The sequence below is a fragment of the Labrus bergylta genome, chromosome 14 (assembly GCF_963930695.1).
Source record: "Labrus bergylta chromosome 14, fLabBer1.1, whole genome shotgun sequence".
NCBI lineage: Eukaryota > Metazoa > Chordata > Actinopteri > Labriformes > Labridae > Labrus > Labrus bergylta.
The window spans coordinates 19,847,909-19,868,868 of NC_089208.1; the positions used below are offsets into that span (position 1 = coordinate 19,847,909).

General features: G+C 43.1%; 14 non-coding genes across 14 annotated transcripts; 1 reads left to right on the top strand and 13 right to left on the bottom strand.

Annotated features, from left to right (window-relative positions):
• Positions 1-3,724: 3,724 nt before the first annotated feature.
• trnah-gug (transfer RNA histidin (anticodon GUG)) lies at positions 3,725-3,796 on the bottom strand. The gene has a single exon. It is a non-coding gene; the product is annotated as a tRNA-His (tRNA).
• A 2,548-nt stretch (positions 3,797-6,344) lies between these two features.
• On the bottom strand, positions 6,345-6,416 carry trnah-gug (transfer RNA histidin (anticodon GUG)). Its single transcript has one exon. It is a non-coding gene; the product is annotated as a tRNA-His (tRNA).
• A 2,197-nt stretch (positions 6,417-8,613) lies between these two features.
• On the bottom strand, positions 8,614-8,686 carry trnar-acg (transfer RNA arginine (anticodon ACG)). Its single transcript has one exon. It is a non-coding gene; the product is annotated as a tRNA-Arg (tRNA).
• Positions 8,687-8,966: 280 nt separating this feature from the next.
• trnah-gug (transfer RNA histidin (anticodon GUG)) lies at positions 8,967-9,038 on the bottom strand. The gene has a single exon. It is a non-coding gene; the product is annotated as a tRNA-His (tRNA).
• Positions 9,039-10,692: 1,654 nt separating this feature from the next.
• On the bottom strand, positions 10,693-10,765 carry trnar-acg (transfer RNA arginine (anticodon ACG)). The gene has a single exon. It is a non-coding gene; the product is annotated as a tRNA-Arg (tRNA).
• A 280-nt stretch (positions 10,766-11,045) lies between these two features.
• trnah-gug (transfer RNA histidin (anticodon GUG)) lies at positions 11,046-11,117 on the bottom strand. Its single transcript has one exon. It is a non-coding gene; the product is annotated as a tRNA-His (tRNA).
• Positions 11,118-11,796: 679 nt separating this feature from the next.
• On the top strand, positions 11,797-11,868 carry trnah-gug (transfer RNA histidin (anticodon GUG)). The gene has a single exon. It is a non-coding gene; the product is annotated as a tRNA-His (tRNA).
• A 3,375-nt stretch (positions 11,869-15,243) lies between these two features.
• On the bottom strand, positions 15,244-15,316 carry trnar-acg (transfer RNA arginine (anticodon ACG)). Its single transcript has one exon. It is a non-coding gene; the product is annotated as a tRNA-Arg (tRNA).
• Positions 15,317-15,596: 280 nt separating this feature from the next.
• Positions 15,597-15,668, bottom strand: trnah-gug (transfer RNA histidin (anticodon GUG)). Its single transcript has one exon. It is a non-coding gene; the product is annotated as a tRNA-His (tRNA).
• A 1,330-nt stretch (positions 15,669-16,998) lies between these two features.
• trnar-acg (transfer RNA arginine (anticodon ACG)) lies at positions 16,999-17,071 on the bottom strand. The gene has a single exon. It is a non-coding gene; the product is annotated as a tRNA-Arg (tRNA).
• A 280-nt stretch (positions 17,072-17,351) lies between these two features.
• Positions 17,352-17,423, bottom strand: trnah-gug (transfer RNA histidin (anticodon GUG)). Its single transcript has one exon. It is a non-coding gene; the product is annotated as a tRNA-His (tRNA).
• A 628-nt stretch (positions 17,424-18,051) lies between these two features.
• On the bottom strand, positions 18,052-18,124 carry trnar-acg (transfer RNA arginine (anticodon ACG)). Its single transcript has one exon. It is a non-coding gene; the product is annotated as a tRNA-Arg (tRNA).
• Positions 18,125-19,757: 1,633 nt separating this feature from the next.
• Positions 19,758-19,830, bottom strand: trnar-acg (transfer RNA arginine (anticodon ACG)). The gene has a single exon. It is a non-coding gene; the product is annotated as a tRNA-Arg (tRNA).
• Positions 19,831-20,110: 280 nt separating this feature from the next.
• Positions 20,111-20,182, bottom strand: trnah-gug (transfer RNA histidin (anticodon GUG)). The gene has a single exon. It is a non-coding gene; the product is annotated as a tRNA-His (tRNA).
• Positions 20,183-20,960: the final 778 nt, after the last annotated feature.

Consider the following 20,960-nt stretch of genomic DNA (forward strand, 5'->3'; position numbering starts at 1 on the left):
CTTTTTGTTGTAGAATGTTTTCAGCACTGAATCTCAAATGCCTTTGTATCTGAAGCCCTCAAAGTCAGTCAAGTTCCATGCACAGTTTATCCAGCAATGCTGTATGCACTTCCGGGAAAACATTTGTTTTCACAAAATGTGGAGTTGCAAGAGGAGGTTTCAAGATAGCTGTCAAGAATCCACAGGGACATGTTGGAATGCAGCGTAACTGTGTCAGTTGACTATTTTCGGTTGTGGAGAAGTATGAGGAAGAACTGATTTACACTTGTTAAAACTCTCAACGAGCTAGCCAGGAGTTGAACCTCGAACCGAAAGAACAGCTTTTTGTTGTAGAATGTTTTCAGCACTGAATCTCAAATGCCTTTGTATCTGAAGCCCTTCCTCAAAGTCAGTCAAGTTCTACGCACATTTTATCCAGCAATGCTGTATGCACTTCTGGGAAAACATTTGTTTTCACGAAATGTGGACTTGCAAGAGGAGGTTTCAGGATAGCTGTCAAGAATCCACAGGGACATGTTGGCAGCATAACTGTGTCAGTTGATTCTTTTCGGTTGTGGAGAAGTACGAGGAAGAACTGATTTACACTGGTTAAAACTCTCAACGAGCTAGCCAGGAGTCGAACCTAGAATCTTCTGATCCGTAGTCAGACGCATTATCCAGGAGTCGAACCTAGAATCTTCTGATCTGTAGTCAGACGCGTTGTGACATGACCTTTCACAGTGCTGCATGCAAAGGCAATGTGTCTGTACTCTGTAGAACGATCTACTATGATGATCAAAGGACAGGTAGTGTGCATTCTAAAACTATGATGATCAAAGGACAGGAAGTGTGCATTCTAAAACTATGATGATCAAAGGGGAGGCTGGTGAAGCCAAGAGGAATCTCAAACAAGGTATTCTATTTGCCATTTGTGCCACGACCCGGATTCAAACCGGGGTTACTGCAGCCACAACGCAGAGTACTAACCACTAAACTATCACAGCCACACAAATGCCTGAAAGAACAGCTTCTTGTTGTAGAATGTTTTCAGCACTGAATCTCAAATGCATTTGTATCTGAAGCCCTTCCTCAAAGTCAGTCAAGTTCCATGCACATTTTATCCAGCAATGCTGTATGCACTTCTGGGAAAACATTTGTTTTCACAAAATGTGGACTTGCAAGAGGAGGTTTCAGGATAGCTGTCAAGAATCCACAGGGACATGTTGGAATGCAGCATAACTGTGTCAGTTGATTCTTTTCGGTTGTGGAGAAGTACGAGGAAGAACTGATTTACACTGGTTAAAACTCTCAATGAGCTAGCCAGGAGTCGAACCTAGAATCTTCTGATCCGTAGTCAGACGCATTGTCCAGGAGTCGAACCTAGAATCTTCTGATCTGTAGTCAGACGCATTGTGACATGACCTTTCACAGTGCTGCCTGCAAAGGCAATGTGTCTGTACTCTGTAGAACGATCTACTATGATGATCAAAGGACAGGTAGTGTGCATTCTAAAACTATGATGATCAAAGGACAGGAAGTGTGCATTCTAAAACTATGATGATCAAAGGGGAGGCTGGTGAAGCCAAGAGGAATCTCAAACAAGGTATTCTGTTTGCCATTTGTGCCATGACCCGGATTCAAACCGGGGTTACTGCAGCCACAACGCAGAGTACTAACCACTGAACTATCACAGCCACACAAATGCCTGAAAGAACAGCTTCTTGTTGTAGAATGTTTTCAGCACTGAATCTCAAATGCATTTGTATCTGAAGCCCTTCCTCAAAGTCAGTCAAGTTCCATGCACATTTTATCCAGCAATGGGTGAGTCCTGGGTAGTTTCCCTTCCGGGAAAACATTTGTTTTCACGAAATGTGGACTTGCAAGAGGAGGTTTCAGGATAGCTGTCAAGAATCCACAGGGACATGTTGGAATGCAGCATAACTGTGTCAGTTGATTCTTTTCGGTTGTGGAGAAGTACGAGGAAGAACTGATTTACACTGGTTAAAACTCTCAACGAGTTAGCCAGGAGTCGAACCTAGAATCTTCTGATCCGTAGTCAGACGCATTATCCAGGAGTCGAACCTAGAATCTTCTGATCCGTAGTCAGACGCGTTGTGACATGACCTTTCACAGTGCTGCATGCAAAGGCAATGTGTCTGTACTCTGTAGAACGATCTACTATGATGATCAAAGGACAGGTAGTGTGCATTCTAAAACTATGATGATCAAAGGACAGGAAGTGTGCATTCTAAAACTATGATGATCAAAGGGGAGGCTGGTGAAGCCAAGAGGAATCTCAAACAAGGTATTCTGTTTGCCATTTGTGCCATGACCCGGATTCAAACCGGGATTACTGCAGCCACAACGCAGAGTACTAACCACTAAACTATCACAGCCACACAAATGCCTGAAAGAACAGCTTCTTGTTGTAGAATGTTTTCAGCACTGAATCTCAAATGCATTTGTATCTGAAGACCTTCCTCAAAGTCAGTCAAGTTCCATGCACAGTTTATCCAGCAATGCTGTATGCACTTCCAGGAAAACATTTGTTTTCACAAAATGTGGAGTTGCAAGAGGAGGTTTCAAGATAGCTGTCAAGAATCCACAGGGACATGTTGGAATGCAGCATAACTGTGTCAGTTGATTCTTTTCGGTTGTGGAGAAGTACGAGGAAGAACTGATTTACACTGGTTAAAACTCTCAACGAGCTAGCCAGGAGTCAAACCTAGAATCTTCTGATCCGTAGTCAGACGCATTATCCAGGAGTCGAACCTAGAATCTTCTGATCTGTAGTCAGACGCGTTGTGACATGACCTTTCACAGTGCTGCATGCAAAGGCAATGTGTCTGTACTCTGTAGAACGATCTACTATGATGATCAAAGGACAGGTAGTGTGCATTCTAAAACTATGATGATCAATTGACAGGAAGTGTGCATTCTAAAACTATGATGATCAAAGGGGAGGCTGGTGAAGCCAAGAGGAATCTCAAACAAGGTATTCTGTTTGCCATTTGTGCTATGACCCGGATTCAAACCGGGGTTACTGCAGCCACAACGCAGAGTACTAACCACTAAACTATCACAGCCACACAAATGCCTGAAAGAACAGCTTCTTGTTGTAGAATGTTTTCAGAACTGAATCTCAAATGCATTTGTATCTGAAGCCCTTCCTCAAAGTCAGTCAAGTTCCACGCACATTTTATCCAGCAATGGGTGAGTCCTGGGTAGTTTCCCTTCCGGGAAAACATTTGTTTTCACGAAATGTGGACTTGCAAGAGGAGGTTTCAGGATAGCTGTCAAGAATCCACAGGGACATGTTGGAATGCAGCGTAACTGTGTCAGTTGATTCTTTTCGGTTGTGGAGAAGTACGAGGAAGAACTGATTTACACTGGTTAAAACTCTCAACGAGCTAGCCAGGAGTTGAACCTAGAATCTTCTGATCCGTAGTCAGACGCATTATCCAGGAGTCGAACCTAGAATCTTCTGATCCGTAGTCAGACACATTGTGACATGACCTTTCACAGTGCTGCATGCAAAGGCAATGTGTCTGTACTCTGTAGAACGGTATGTTGAAAATGTCAGTAAAGTAAATGGGTGAGTCCTGGGTAGTGTGCATTCTAAAACTATGATGATCTACTATGATGATCAAAGGACAGGTAGTGTGCATTCTAAAACTATGATGATCAAAGGGGAGGCTGCTGAAGCCAAGAGGAATCTCAAACAAGGTATTCTGTTTGCCATTTGTGCCATGACCCGGATTCGAACCGGGGTTACTGCGGCCACAACGCAGAGTACTAACCACTATACTATCACAGCCACACAAATGCCTAAAAGAACAGCTTCTTGTTGTAGAATGTTTTCAGCACTGAATCTCAAATGCCTTTGTATCTGAAGCCCTTCCTCAAAGTCAGTCAAGTTCCATGCACAGTTTATCCAGCAATGCTGTATGCACTTCCGGGAAAACATTTGTTTTCACAAAATTGCGCCACTAGCCCACTGTGACATGACCTTTCACAGTGCTGCATGCAAAGGCAATGTGTCTGTACTCTGTAGAACGGTATGTTGAAAATGTCAGTAAAGTAAATGGGTGAGTCCTGGGTAGTGTGCATTCTAAAACTATGATGATCTACTATGATGATCAAAGGACAGGTAGTGTGCATTCTAAAACTATGATGATCAAAGGACAGGTAGTGTGCATTCTAAAACTATGATGATCAAAGGAGAGGCTGGTGAAGCAAAGAGGAACCACAAACAAGGTATTCTGTTTGCCATTTGTGCCATGACCCGGATTTGAACCGAGGTTATTGCAGCCACAACGCAGAGTACTAACCACTAAACTATCACAGCCACACAAATGCCTGAAAGAACAGCTTCTTGTTGTAGAATGTTTTCAGCACTGCATCTCAAATGCCTTTGTATCTGAAGCCCTCAAAGTCAGTCAAGTTCCATGCACAGTTTATCCAGCAATGCTGTATGCACTTCCGGGAAAACATTTGTTTTCACAAAATGTGGAGTTGCAAGAGGAGGTTTCAAGATAGCTGTCAAGAATCCACAGGGACATGTTGGAATGCAGCGTAACTGTGTCAGTTGACTATTTTCGGTTGTGGAGAAGTATGAGGAAGAACTGATTTACACTTGTTAAAACTCTCAACGAGCTAGCCAGGAGTTGAACCTAGAACCGAAAGAACAGCTTCTTGTTGTAGAATGTTTTCAGCACTGAATCTCAAATGCCTTTGTATCTGAAGCCCTTCCTCAAAGTCAGTCAAGTTCCATGCACATTTTATCCAGCAATGGGTGAGTCCTGGGTAGTTTCCCTTCCGGGAAAACATTTGTTTTCACAAAATGTGGAGTTGCAAGAGGAGGTTTCAAGATAGCTGTCAAGAATCCACAGGGACATGTTGGAATGCAGCGTAACTGTGTCAGTTGACTATTTTCGGTTGTGGAGAAGTATGAGGAAGAACTGATTTACACTTGTTAAAACTCTCAACGTGCTAGCCAGGAGTTGAACCTAGAACCGAAAGAACAGCTTCTTGTTGTAGAATGTTTTCAGCACTGAATCTCAAATGCCTTTGTATCTGAAGCCCTTCCTCAAAGTCAGTCAAGTTCCACGCACATTTTATCCAGCAATGGGTGAGTCCTGGGTAGTTTCCCTTCCGGGAAAACATTTGTTTTCACGAAATGTGGACTTGCAAGAGGAGGTTTCAGGATAGCTGTCAAGAATCCACAGGGACATGTTGGAATGCAACGTAACTGTGTCAGTTGATTCTTTTCGGTTGTGGAGAAGTACGAGGAAGAACTGATTTACACTGGTTAAAACTCTCAACGAGCTAGCCAGGAGTCGAACCTAGAATCTTCTGATCTGTAGTCAGACACATTATCCAGGAGTCGAACCTAGAATCTTCTGATCCGTAGTCTGACGCGTTGTGACATGAGCTTTCACAGTGCTGCATGCAAAGGCAATGTGTCTGTACTCTGTAGAACGATCTACTATGATGATCAAAGGACAGGTAGTGTGCATTCTAAAACTATGATGATCAAAGGACAGGAAGTGTGCATTCTAAAACTATGATGATCAAAGGGGAGGCTGGTGAAGCCAAGAGGAATCTCAAACAAGGTATTCTGTTTGCCATTTGTGCCATGACCCGGATTCAAACCGGGATTACTGCAGCCACAACGCAGAGTACTAACCACTAAACTATCACAGCCACACAAATGCCTGAAAGAACAGCTTCTTGTTGGAGAATGTTTTCAGCACTGAATCTCAAATGCATTTGTATCTGAAGACCTTCCTCAAAGTCAGTCAAGTTCCATGCACATTTTATCCAGCAATGGGTGAGTCCTGGGTAGTTTCCCTTCCGGGAAAACATTTGTTTTCACGAAATGTGGACTTGCAAGAGGAGGTTTCAGGATAGCTGTCAAGAATCCACAGGGACATGTTGGAATGCAGCGTAACTGTGTCAGTTGATTCTTTCCGGTTGTGGAGAAGTACGAGGAAGAACTGATTTACACTGGTTAAAACTCTCAACGAGCTAGCCAGGAGTTGAACCTAGAATCTTCTGATCCGTAGTCAGACGCATTATCCAGGAGTCGAACCTAGAATCTTCTGATCCGTAGTCAGACACATTGTGACATGACCTTTCACAGTGCTGCATGCAAAGGCAATGTGTCTGTACTCTGTAGAACGGTATGTTGAAAATGTCAGTAAAGTAAATGGGTGAGTCCTGGGTAGTGTGCATTCTAAAACTATGATGATCTACTATGATGATCAAAGGACAGGTAGTGTGCATTCTAAAACTATGATGATCAAAGGGGAGGCTGCTGAAGCCAAGAGGAATCTCAAACAAGGTATTCTGTTTGCCATTTGTGCCATGACCCGGATTCGAACCGGGGTTACTGCGGCCACAACGCAGAGTACTAACCACTATACTATCACAGCCACACAAATGCCTAAAAGAACAGCTTCTTGTTGTAGAATGTTTTCAGCACTGAATCTCAAATGCCTTTGTATCTGAAGCCCTTCCTCAAAGTCAGTCAAGTTCCATGCACAGTTTATCCAGCAATGCTGTATGCACTTCCGGGAAAACATTTGTTTTCACAAAATTGCGCCACTAGCCCACTGTGACATGACCTTTCACAGTGCTGCATGCAAAGGCAATGTGTCTGTACTCTGTAGAACGGTATGTTGAAAATGTCAGTAAAGTAAATGGGTGAGTCCTGGGTAGTGTGCATTCTAAAACTATGATGATCTACTATGATGATCAAAGGACAGGTAGTGTGCATTCTAAAACTATGATGATCAAAGGACAGGTAGTGTGCATTCTAAAACTATGATGATCAAAGGAGAGGCTGGTGAAGCAAAGAGGAACCACAAACAAGGTATTCTGTTTGCCATTTGTGCCATGACCCGGATTTGAACCGAGGTTATTGCAGCCACAACGCAGAGTACTAACCACTAAACTATCACAGCCACACAAATGCCTGAAAGAACAGCTTCTTGTTGTAGAATGTTTTCAGCACTGCATCTCAAATGCCTTTGTATCTGAAGCCCTCAAAGTCAGTCAAGTTCCATGCACAGTTTATCCAGCAATGCTGTATGCACTTCCGGGAAAACATTTGTTTTCACAAAATGTGGAGTTGCAAGAGGAGGTTTCAAGATAGCTGTCAAGAATCCACAGGGACATGTTGGAATGCAGCGTAACTGTGTCAGTTGACTATTTTCGGTTGTGGAGAAGTATGAGGAAGAACTGATTTACACTTGTTAAAACTCTCAACGAGCTAGCCAGGAGTTGAACCTAGAACCGAAAGAACAGCTTCTTGTTGTAGAATGTTTTCAGCACTGAATCTCAAATGCCTTTGTATCTGAAGCCCTTCCTCAAAGTCAGTCAAGTTCCATGCACATTTTATCCAGCAATGGGTGAGTCCTGGGTAGTTTCCCTTCCGGGAAAACATTTGTTTTCACAAAATGTGGAGTTGCAAGAGGAGGTTTCAAGATAGCTGTCAAGAATCCACAGGGACATGTTGGAATGCAGCGTAACTGTGTCAGTTGACTATTTTCGGTTGTGGAGAAGTATGAGGAAGAACTGATTTACACTTGTTAAAACTCTCAACGTGCTAGCCAGGAGTTGAACCTAGAACCGAAAGAACAGCTTCTTGTTGTAGAATGTTTTCAGCACTGAATCTCAAATGCCTTTGTATCTGAAGCCCTTCCTCAAAGTCAGTCAAGTTCCACGCACATTTTATCCAGCAATGGGTGAGTCCTGGGTAGTTTCCCTTCCGGGAAAACATTTGTTTTCACGAAATGTGGACTTGCAAGAGGAGGTTTCAGGATAGCTGTCAAGAATCCACAGGGACATGTTGGAATGCAACGTAACTGTGTCAGTTGATTCTTTTCGGTTGTGGAGAAGTACGAGGAAGAACTGATTTACACTGGTTAAAACTCTCAACGAGCTAGCCAGGAGTCGAACCTAGAATCTTCTGATCTGTAGTCAGACACATTATCCAGGAGTCGAACCTAGAATCTTCTGATCCGTAGTCTGACGCGTTGTGACATGAGCTTTCACAGTGCTGCATGCAAAGGCAATGTGTCTGTACTCTGTAGAACGATCTACTATGATGATCAAAGGACAGGTAGTGTGCATTCTAAAACTATGATGATCAAAGGACAGGAAGTGTGCATTCTAAAACTATGATGATCAAAGGGGAGGCTGGTGAAGCCAAGAGGAATCTCAAACAAGGTATTCTGTTTGCCATTTGTGCCATGACCCGGATTCAAACCGGGATTACTGCAGCCACAACGCAGAGTACTAACCACTAAACTATCACAGCCACACAAATGCCTGAAAGAACAGCTTCTTGTTGGAGAATGTTTTCAGCACTGAATCTCAAATGCATTTGTATCTGAAGACCTTCCTCAAAGTCAGTCAAGTTCCATGCACAGTTTATCCAGCAATGTTGTATGCACTTCCAGGAAAACATTTGTTTTCACAAAATGTGGAGTTGCAAGAGGAGGTTTCAAGATAGCTGTCAAGAATCCACAGGGACATGTTGGAATGCAGCGTAACTGTGTCAGTTGATTATTTTCGGTTGTGGAGAAGTACGAGGAAGAACTGATTTACACTGGTTAAAACTCTCAACGAGCTAGCCAGGAGTCGAACCTAGAATATTCTGATCCGTAGTCAGACGCATTATCCATTGTGCCACTAGCCCACTGTGACATGATCTTTCACAGTGCTGCATGCAAAGGCAATGTGTCTGTACTCTGTAGAACGGTATGTTGAAAATGTCAGTAAAGTAAATGGGTGAGTCCTGGGTAGTGTGCATTCTAAAACTATGATGATCTACTATGATGATCAAAGGACAGGTAGTGTGCATTCTAAAACTATGATGATCAAAGGACAGGTAGTGTGCATTCTAAAACTATGATGATCAAAGGAGAGGCTGGTGAAGCAAAGAGGAACCACAAACAAGGTATTCTGTTTGCCATTTGTGCCATGACCCGGATTCGAACCGGGGTTACTGCGGCCACAACGCAGAGTACTAACCACTATACTATCACAGCCACACAAATGCCTGAAAGAACAGCTTCTTGTTGTAGAATGTTTTCAGCACTGCATCTCAAATGCCTTTGTATCTGAAGCCCTCAAAGTCAGTCAAGTTCCATGCACAGTTTATCCAGCAATGCTGTATGCACTTCCGGGAAAACATTTGTTTTCACAAAATGTGGAGTTGCAAGAGGAGGTTTCAAGATAGCTGTCAAGAATCCACAGGGACATGTTGGAATGCAGCGTAACTGTGTCAGTTGACTATTTTCGGTTGTGGAGAAGTATGAGGAAGAACTGATTTACACTTGTTAAAACTCTCAACGAGCTAGCCAGGAGTTGAACCTAGAACCGAAAGAACAGCTTCTTGTTGTAGAATGTTTTCAGCACTGAATCTCAAATGCCTTTGTATCTGAAGCCCTTCCTCAAAGTCAGTCAAGTTCCATGCACATTTTATCCAGCAATGGGTGAGTCCTGGGTAGTTTCCCTTCCGGGAAAACATTTGTTTTCACAAAATGTGGAGTTGCAAGAGGAGGTTTCAAGATAGCTGTCAAGAATCCACAGGGACATGTTGGAATGCAGCGTAACTGTGTCAGTTGACTATTTTCGGTTGTGGAGAAGTATGAGGAAGAACTGATTTACACTTGTTAAAACTCTCAACGAGCTAGCCAGGAGTTGAACCTAGAACCGACAGAACAGCTTCTTGTTGTAGAATGTTTTCAGCACTGAATCTCAAATGCCTTTGTATCTGAAGCCCTTCCTCAAAGTCAGTCAAGTTCCATGCACATTTTATCCAGCAATGCTGTATGCACTTCTGGGAAAACATTTGTTTTCACGAAATGTGGACTTGCAAGAGGAGGTTTCAGGATAGCTGTCAAGAATCCACAGGGACATGTTGGAATGCAGCGTATCTGTGTCAGTTGATTCTTTTCGGTTGTGGAGAAGTACGAGGAAGAACTGATTTACACTGGTTAAAACTCTCAACGAGCTAGCCAGGAGTCGAACCTAGAATCTTCTGATCCGTAGTCAGACCCATTATCCAGGAATCGAACCTAGAATCTTCTGATCCGTAGTCAGACGCGTTGTGACATGAGCTTTCACAGTGCTGCATGCAAAGGCAATGTGTCTGTACTCTGTAGAACGATCTACTATGATGATCAAAGGACAGGTAGTGTGCATTCTAAAACTATGATGATCAAAGGACAGGAAGTGTGCATTCTAAAACTATGATGATCAAAGGGGAGGCTGGTGAAGCCAAGAGGAATCTCAAACAAGGTATTCTGTTTGCCGTTTGTGCCATGACCCGGATTCAAACCGGGATTACTGCAGCAACAACGCAGAGTACTAACCACTAAACTATCACAGCCACACAAATGCCTGAAAGAACAGCTTCTTGTTGTAGAATGTTTTCAGCACTGAATCTCAAATGCATTTGTATCTGAAGACCTTCCTCAAAGTCAGTCAAGTTCCATGCACAGTTTATCCAGCAATGTTGTATGCACTTCCAGGAAAACATTTGTTTTCACAAAATGTGGAGTTGCAAGAGGAGGTTTCAAGATAGCTGTCAAGAATCCACAGGGACATGTTGGAATGCAGCGTAACTGTGTCAGTTGATTATTTTCGGTTGTGGAGAAGTACGAGGAAGAACTGATTTACACTGGTTAAAACTCTCAACGAGCTAGCCAGGAGTCGAACCTAGAATATTCTGATCCGTAGTCAGACGCATTATCCATTGTGCCACTAGCCCACTGTGACATGATCTTTCACAGTGCTGCATGCAAAGGCAATGTGTCTGTACTCTGTAGAACGGTATGTTGAAAATGTCAGTAAAGTAAATGGGTGAGTCCTGGGTAGTGTGCATTCTAAAACTATGATGATCTACTATGATGATCAAAGGACAGGTAGTGTGCATTCTAAAACTATGATGATCAAAGGACAGGTAGTGTGCATTCTAAAACTATGATGATCAAAGGAGAGGCTGGTGAAGCAAAGAGGAACCACAAACAAGGTATTCTGTTTGCCATTTGTGCCATGACCCGGATTCGAACCGGGGTTACTGCGGCCACAACGCAGAGTACTAACCACTATACTATCACAGCCACACAAATGCCTGAAAGAACAGCTTCTTGTTGTAGAATGTTTTCAGCACTGCATCTCAAATGCCTTTGTATCTGAAGCCCTCAAAGTCAGTCAAGTTCCATGCACAGTTTATCCAGCAATGCTGTATGCACTTCCGGGAAAACATTTGTTTTCACAAAATGTGGAGTTGCAAGAGGAGGTTTCAAGATAGCTGTCAAGAATCCACAGGGACATGTTGGAATGCAGCGTAACTGTGTCAGTTGACTATTTTCGGTTGTGGAGAAGTATGAGGAAGAACTGATTTACACTTGTTAAAACTCTCAACGAGCTAGCCAGGAGTTGAACCTAGAACCGAAAGAACAGCTTCTTGTTGTAGAATGTTTTCAGCACTGAATCTCAAATGCCTTTGTATCTGAAGCCCTTCCTCAAAGTCAGTCAAGTTCCATGCACATTTTATCCAGCAATGCTGTATGCACTTCTGGGAAAACATTTGTTTTCACGAAATGTGGACTTGCAAGAGGAGGTTTCAGTATAGCTGTCAAGAATCCACAGGGACATGTTGGAATGCAGCGTATCTGTGTCAGTTGATTCTTTTCGGTTGTGGAGAAGTACGAGGAAGGGCTTCAGATACAAATGCATTTGAGATTCAGTTCTGAAAACATTCTACAACAAGAAGCTGTTCTTTCAGGCATTTGTGTGGCTGTGATAGTATAGTGGTTAGTACTCTGCGTTGTGGCCGCAGTAACCCCGGTTCGAATCCGGGTCATGGCACAAATGGCAAACAGAATACCTTGTTTGAGATTCCTCTTGGCTTCACCAGCCTCCCCTTTGATCATCATAGTTTTAGAATGCACACTACCTGTCCTTTGATCATCATAGTAGATCGTTCTACAGAGTACAGACACATTGCCTTTGCATGCAGCACTGTGAAAGCTCATGTCACAACGCATCTGACTACGGATCAGAAGATTCTAGGTTCGACTCCTGGATAATGCATCTGACTACAGATCAGAAGATTCTAGGTTCAACTCCTGGCTAGCTTGTTGAGAGTTTTAACCAGTGTAAATCAGTTCTTCCTCGTACTTCTCCACAACCGAAAAGAATCAACTGACACAGTTATGCTGCATTCCAACATGTCCCTGTGGATTCTTGACAGCTATCTTGAAACCTCCTCTTGCAACTCCACATTTTGTGAAAACAAATGTTTTCCTGGAAGTGCATACAGCATTGCTGGATAAACTGTGCATGGAACTTGACTGACTTTGAGGAAGGTCTTCAGATACAAATGCATTTGAGATTCAGTGCTGAAAACATTCTACAACAAGAAGCTGTTCTTTCAGGCATTTGTGTGGCTGTGATAGTTTAGTGGTTAGTACTCTGCGTTGTGGCTGCAGTAATCCCGGTTTGAATCCGGGTCATGGCACAAATGGCAAACAGAATACCTTGTTTGAGATTCCTCTTGGCTTCACCAGCCTCCCCTTTGATCATCATAGTTTTAGAATGCACACTTCCTGTCCTTTGATCATCATAGTTTTAGAATGCACACTACCTGTCCTTTGATCATCATAGTAGATCGTTCTACAGAGTACAGACACATTGCCTTTGCATGCAGCACTGTGAAAGGTCATGTCACAACGCGTCTGACTAAGGATCAGAAGATTCTAGGTTCGACTCCTGGATAATGCATCTGACTACGGATCAGAAGATTCTAGGTTCGACTCCTGGCTAACTCGTTGAGAGTTTTAACCAGTGTAAATCAGTTCTTCCTCAAAGTCAGTCAAGTTCCACGCACATTTTATCCAGCAATGGGTGAGTCCTGGGTAGTTTCCCTTCCGGGAAAACATTTGTTTTCACGAAATGTGGACTTGCAAGAGGAGGTTTCAGGATAGCTGTCAAGAATCCACAGGGACATGTTGGAATGCAGCGTAACTGTGTCAGTTGATTCTTTTCGGTTGTGGAGAAGTACGAGGAAGAACTGATTTACACTGGTTAAAACTCTCAACGAGCTAGCCAGGAGTTGAACCTAGAATCTTCTGATCCGTAGTCAGACGCATTATCCAGGAGTCGAACCTAGAATCTTCTGATCCGTAGTCAGACACATTGTGACATGACCTTTCACAGTGCTGCATGCAAAGACAATGTGTCTGTACTCTGTAGAACGGTATGTTGAAAATGTCAGTAAAGTAAATGGGTGAGTCCTGGGTAGTGTGCATTCTAAAACTATGATGATCTACTATGATGATCAAAGGACAGGTAGTGTGCATTCTAAAACTATGATGATCAAAGGACAGGTAGTGTGCATTCTAAAACTATGATGATCAAAGGACAGGAAGTGTGCATTCTAAAACTATGATGATCAAAGGGGAGGCTGGTGAAGCCAAGAGGAATCTCAAACAAGGTATTCTGTTTGCCATGACCCGGATTCAAACCGGGGTTACTGCAGCCACAACGCAGAGTACTAACCACTAAACTATCACAGCCACACAAATGCCTGAAAGAACAGCTTCTTGTTGTAGAATGTTTTCAGCACTGAATCTCAAATGCCTTTGTATCTGAAGCCCTCAAAGTCAGTCAAGTTCCATGCACAGTTTATCCAGCAATGCTGTATGCACTTCCGGGAAAACATTTGTTTTCACAAAATGTGGAGTTGCAAGAGGAGGTTTCAAGATAGCTGTCAAGAATCCACAGGGACATGTTGGAATGCAGCGTAACTGTGTCAGTTGACTATTTTCGGTTGTGGAGAAGTATGAGGAAGAACTGATTTACACTTGTTAAAACTCTCAACGAGCTAGCCAGGAGTTGAACCTAGAACCGAAAGAACAGCTTCTTGTTGTAGAATGTTTTCAGCACTGAATCTCAAATGCCTTTGTATCTGAAGCCCTTCCTCAAAGTCAGTCAAGTTCCATGCACATTTTATCCAGCAATGGGTGAGTCCTGGGTAGTTTCCCTTCCGGGAAAACATTTGTTTTCACAAAATGTGGAGTTGCAAGAGGAGGTTTCAAGATAGCTGTCAAGAATCCACAGGGACATGTTGGAATGCAGCGAAACTGTGTCAGTTGACTATTTTCGGTTGTGGAGAAGTATGAGGAAGAACTGATTTACACTTGTTAAAACTCTCAACGAGCTAGCCAGGAGTTGAACCTAGAACCGAAAGAACAGCTTCTTGTTGTAGAATGTTTTCAGCACTGAATCTCAAATGCCTTTGTATCTGAAGCCCTTCCTCAAAGTCAGTCAAGTTCCACGCACATTTTATCCAGCAATGCTGTATGCACTTCTGGGAAAACATTTGTTTTCACAAAATGTGGACTTGCAAGAGGAGGTTTCAGGATAGCTGTCAAGAATCCACAGGGACATGTTGGAATGCAGCATAACTGTGTCAGTTGATTCTTTTCGGTTGTGGAGAAGTATGAGGAAGAACTGATTTACACTGGTTAAAACTCTCAACGAGCTAGCCAGGAGTCGAACCTAGAATCTTCTGATCCGTAGTCAGACGCATTATCCAGGAGTCGAACCTAGAATCTTCTGATCCGTAGTCAGACGCGTTGTGACATGAGCTTTCACAGTGCTGCATGCAAAGGCAATGTGTCTGTACTCTGTAGAACGATCTACTATGATGATCAAAGGACAGGTAGTGTGCATTCTAAAACTATGATGATCAAAGGACAGGAAGTGTGCATTCTAAAACTATGATGATCAAAGGGGAGGCTGGTGAAGCCAAGAGGAATCTCAAACAAGGTATTCTGTTTGCCATTTGTGCCATGACCCGGATTCAAACCGGGATTACTGCAGCCACAACGCAGAGTACTAACCACTAAACTATCACAGCCACACAAATGCCTGAAAGAACAGCTTCTTGTTGTAGAATGTTTTCAGCACTGAATCTCAAATGCATTTGTATCTGAAGACCTTCCTCAAAGTCAGTCAAGTTCCATGCACATTTTATCCAGCAATGGGTGAGTCCTGGGTAGTTTCCCTTCCGGGAAAACATTTGTTTTCACGAAATGTGGACTTGCAAGAGGAGGTTTCAGGATAGCTGTCAAGAATACACAGGGACATGTTGGAATGCAGCGTAACTGTGTCAGTTGATTCTTTTCGGTTGTGGAGAAGTACGAGGAAGAACTGATTTACACTGGTTAAAACTCTTAACGAGCTAGCCAGGAGTCGAACCTAGAATCTTCTGATCCGTAGTCAGACGCCTTATCCATTGCGCCACTAGCCCACTGTGACATGATCTTTCACAGTGCTGCATGCAAAGGCAATGTGTCTGTACTCTGTAGAACGGTATGTTGAAAATGTCAGTAAAGTAAATGGGTGAGTCCTGGGTAGTGTGCATTCTAAAACTATGATAATCTACTATGATGATCAAAGGACAGGTAGTGTGCATTCTAAAACTATGATGATCAAAGGACAGGTAGTGTGCATTCTAAAACTATGATGATCAAAGGGGAGGCTGCTGAAGCCAAGAGGAATCTCAAACAAGGTATTCTGATTGCCATTTGTGCCATGACCCGGATTCGAACCGGGGTTACTGCGGCCACAACGCAGAGTACTAACCACTATACTATCACAGCCACACAAATGCCTAAAAGAACAGCTTCTTGTTGTAGAATGTTTTCAGCACTGAATCTCAAATGCCTTTGTATCTGAAGCCCTCAAAGTCAGTCAAGTTCCATGCACAGTTTATCCAGCAATGCTGTATGCACTTCCGGGAAAACATTTGTTTTCACAAAATGTGGAGTTGCAAGAGGAGGTTTCAGGATAGCTGTCAAGAATCCACAGGGACATGTTGGAATGCAGCGTAACTGTGTCAGTTGACTATTTTCGGTTGTGGAGAAGTATGAGGAAGAACTGATTTACACTTGTTAAAACTCTCAACGAGCTAGCCAGGAGTTGAACCTAGAACCGAAAGAACAGCTTCTTGTTGTAGAATGTTTTCAGCACTGAATCTCAAATGCCTTTGTATCTGAAGCCCTTCCTCAAAGTCAGTCAAGTTCCACGCACATTTTATCCAGCAATGCTGTATGCACTTCTGGGAAAACATTTGTTTTCACAAAATGTGGACTTGCAAGAGGAGGTTTCAGGATAGCTGTCAAGAATCCACAGGGACATGTTGGAATGCAGCATAACTGTGTCAGTTGATTCTTTTCGGTTGTGGAGAAGTACGAGGAAGAACTGATTTACACTGGTTAAAACTCTCAACGAGCTAGCCAGGAGTCGAACCTAGAATCTTCTGATCCGTAGTCAGACGCATTATCCAGGAGTCGAACCTAGAATCTTCTGATCCGTAGTCAGACGCGTTGTGACATGAGCTTTCACAGTGCTGCATGCAAAGGCAATGTGTCTGTACTCTGTAGAACGATCTACTATGATGATCAAAGGACAGGTAGTGTGCATTCTAAAACTATGATGATCAAAGGACAGGAAGTGTGCATTCTAAAACTATGATGATCAAAGGGGAGGCTGGTGAAGCCAAGAGGAATCTCAAACAAGGTATTCTGTTTGCCATTTGTGCCATGACCCGGATTCAAACCGGGATTACTGCAGCCACAACGCAGAGTACTAACCACTAAACTATCACAGCCACACAAATGCCTGAAAGAACAGCTTCTTGTTGTAGAATGTTTTCAGCACTGAATCTCAAATGCATTTGTATCTGAAGACCTTCCTCAAAGTCAGTCAAGTTCCATGCACATTTTATCCAGCAATGGGTGAGTCCTGGGTAGTTTCCCTTCCGGGAAAACATTTGTTTTCACGAAATGTGGACTTGCAAGAGGAGGTTTCAGGATAGCTGTCAAGAATACACAGGGACATGTTGGAATGCAGCGTAACTGTGTCAGTTGATTCTTTTCGGTTGTGGAGAAGTACGAGGAAGAACTGATTTACACTGGTTAAAACTCTCAACGAGCTAGCCAGGAGTCGAACCTAGAATCTTCTGATCCGTAGTCAGACGCGTTATCCATTGCGCCACTAGCCCACTGTGACATGATCTTTCACAGTGCTGCATGCAAAGGCAATGTGTCTGTACTCTGTAGAACGGTATGTTGAAAATGTCAGTAAAGTAAATGGGTGAGTCCTGGGTAGTGTGCATTCTAAAACTATGATAATCTACTATGATGATCAAAGGACAGGTAGTGTGCATTCTAAAACTATGATGATCAAAGGACAGGTAGTGTGTATTCTAAAACTATGATGATCAAAGGGGAGGCTGGTGAAGCCAAGAGGAATCTCAAACAAGGTATTCTGATTGCCATTTGTGCCATGACCCGGATTCGAACCGGGGTTACTGCGGCCACAACGCAGAGTACTAACCACTATACTATCACAGCCACACAAATGCCTAAAAGAACAGCTTCTTGTTGTAGAATGTTTTCAGCACTGAATCTCAAATGCCTTTGTATCTGAAGCCCTCAAAGTCAGTCAAGTTCCATGCACAGTTTATCCAGCAATGCTGTATGCACTTCCGGGAAAACATTTGTTTTCACAAAATGTGGAGTTGCAAGAGGAGGTTTCAGGATAGCTGTCAAGAGTCCACAGGGACATGTTGGAATGCAGCGTAACTGTGTCAGTTGACTATTTTCGGTTGTGGAGAAGTATGAGGAAGAACTGATTTACACTTGTTAAAACTCTCAACGAGCTAGCCAGGAGTTGAACCTAGAACCGAAAGAACAGCTTCTTGTTGTAGAATGTTTTCAGCACTGAATCTCAAATGCCTTTGTATCTGAAGCCCTTCCTCAAAGTCAGTCAAGTTCCACGCACATTTTATCCAGCAATGCTGTATGCACTTCTGGGAAAACATTTGTTTTCAAAAAATGTGGACTTGCAAGAGGAGGTTTCAGGATAGCTGTCAAGAATCCACAGGGACATGTTGGAATGCAGCGTAACTGTGTCAGTTGATTATTTTCGGTTGTGGAGAAGTACGAGGAAGAACTGATTTACACTGGTTAAAATTCTCAACGAGCTAGCCAGGAGTCGAACCTAGAATCTTCTGATCCGTAGTCAGACGCGTTATCCATTGCGCCACTAGCCCACTGTGACATGATCTTTCACAGTGCTGCATGCAAAGGCAATGTGTCTGTACTCTGTAGAACGGTATGTTGAAAATGTCAGTAAAGTAAATGGGTGAGTCCTGGGTAGTGTGCATTCTAAAACTATGATGATCTACTATGATGATCAAAGGACAGGTAGTGTGCATTCTAAAACTATGATGATCAAAGGGGAGGCTGGTGAAGCCAAGAGGAATCTCAAACAAGGTATTCTGTTTGCCATTTGTGCCATGACCCGGAGTTACTGCGGCCACAACGCAGAGTACTAACCACTATACTATCACAGCCACACAAATGTCTGAAAGAACAGCTTCTTGTTGTAGAATGTTTTCAGCACTGAATCTCAAATGCCTTTGTATATGAAGCCCTCAAAGTCAGTCAAGTTCCATGCACAGTTTATCCAGCAATGCTGTATGCACTTCCGGGAAAACATTTGTTTTCACAAAATGTGGAATTGCAAGAGGAGGTTTCAGGATAGCTGTCAAGAATCCACAGGGACATGTTGGAATGCAGCGTAACTGTGTCAGTTGACTATTTTCGGTTGTGGAGAAGTATGAGGAAGAACTGATTTACACTTGTTAAAACTCTCAACGAGCTAGCCAGGAGTTGAACCTAGAACCGAAAGAACAGCTTCTTGTTGTAGAATGTTTTCAGCACTGAATCTCAAATGCCTTTGTATCTGAAGCCCTTCCTCAAAGTCAGTCAAGTTCCACGCACATTTTATCCAGCAATGCTGTATGCACTTCTGGGAAAACATTTGTTTTCACAAAATGTGGACTTGCAAGAGGAGGTTTCAGGATAGCTGTCAAGAATCCACAGGGACATGTTGGAATGCAGCATAACTGTGTCAGTTGATTCTTTTCGGTTGTGGAGAAGTACGAGGAAGAACTGATTTACACTGGTTAAAACTCTCAACGAGCTAGCCAGGAGTCGAACCTAGAATCTTCTGATCCGTAGTCAGACGCATTATCCAGGAGTCGAACCTAGAATCTTCTGATCCGTAGTCAGACGCGTTGTGACATGAGCTTTCACAGTGCTGCATGCAAAGGCAATGTGTCTGTACTCTGTAGAACGATCTACTATGATGATCAAAGGACAGGTAGTGTGCATTCTAAAACTATGATGATCAAAGGACAGGAAGTGTGCATTCTAAAACTATGATGATCAAAGGGGAGGCTGGTGAAGCCAAGAGGAATCTCAAACAAGGTATTCTGTTTGCCATTTGTGCCATGACCCGGATTCAAACCGGGATTACTGCAGCCACAACGCAGAGTACTAACCACTAAACTATCACAGCCACACAAATGCCTGAAAGAACAGCTTCTTGTTGTAGAATGTTTTCAGCACTGAATCTCAAATGCATTTGTATCTGAAGACCTTCCTCAAAGTCAGTCAAGTTCCATGCACATTTTATCCAGCAATGGGTGAGTCCTGGGTAGTTTCCCTTCCGGGAAAACATTTGTTTTCACGAAATGTGGACTTGCAAGAGGAGGTTTCAGGATAGCTGTCAAGAATACACAGGGACATGTTGGAATGCAGCGTAACTGTGTCAGTTGATTCTTTTCGGTTGTGGAGAAGTACGAGGAAGAACTGATTTACACTGGTTAAAACTCTCAACGAGCTAGCCAGGAGTCGAACCTAGAATCTTCTGATCCGTAGTCAGACGCGTTATCCATTGCGCCACTAGCCCACTGTGACATGATCTTTCACAGTGCTGCATGCAAAGGCAATGTGTCTGTACTCTGTAGAACGGTATGTTGAAAATGTCAGTAAAGTAAATGGGTGAGTCCTGGGTAGTGTGCATTCTAAAACTATGATAATCTACTATGATGATCAAAGGACAGGTAGTGTGCATTCTAAAACTATGATGATCAAAGGACAGGTAGTGTGCATTCTAAAACTATGATGATCAAAGGGGAGGCTGGTGAAGCCAAGAGGAATCTCAAACAAGGTATTCTGTTTGCCATTTGTGCCATGACCCGGATTCGAACCGGGGTTACTGCGGCCACAACGCAGAGTACTAACCACTATACTATCACAGCCACACAGATGCCTAAAAGAACAGCTACTTGTTGTAGAATGTTTTCAGCACTGAATCTCAAATGCCTTTGTATCTGAAGCCCTCAAAGTCAGTCAAGTTCCATGCACAGTTTATCCAGCAATGCTGTATGCACTTCCAGGAAAACATTTGTTTTCACAAAATGTGGAGTTGCAAGAGGAGGTTTCAGGATAGCTGTCAAGAGTCCACAGGGACATGTTGGAATGCAGCGTAACTGTGTCAGTTGACTATTTTCGGTTGTGGAGAAGTATGAGGAAGAACTGATTTACACTTGTTAAAACTCTCAACGAGCTAGCCAGGAGTTGAACCTAGAACCGAAAGAACAGCTTCTTGTTGTAGAATGTTTTCAGCACTGAATCTCAAATGCCTTTGTATCTGAAGCCCTTCCTCAAAGTCAGTCAAGTTCCACGCACATTTTATCCAGCAATGCTGTATGCACTTCTGGGAAAACATTTGTTTTCAAAAAATGTGGACTTGCAAGAGGAGGTTTCAGGATAGCTGTCAAGAATCCACAGGGACATGTTGGAATGCAGCATAACTGTGTCAGTTGATTCTTTTCGGTTGTGGAGAAGTACGAGGAAGAACTGATTTACACTGGTTAAAACTCTCAACGAGCTAGCCAGGAGTCGAACCTAGAATCTTCTGATCCGTAGTCAGACGCATTATCCAGGAGTCGAACCTAGAATCTTCTGATCCATAGTCAGACGCGTTGTGACATGAGCTTTCACAGTGCTGCATGCAAAGGCAATGCGTCTGTACTC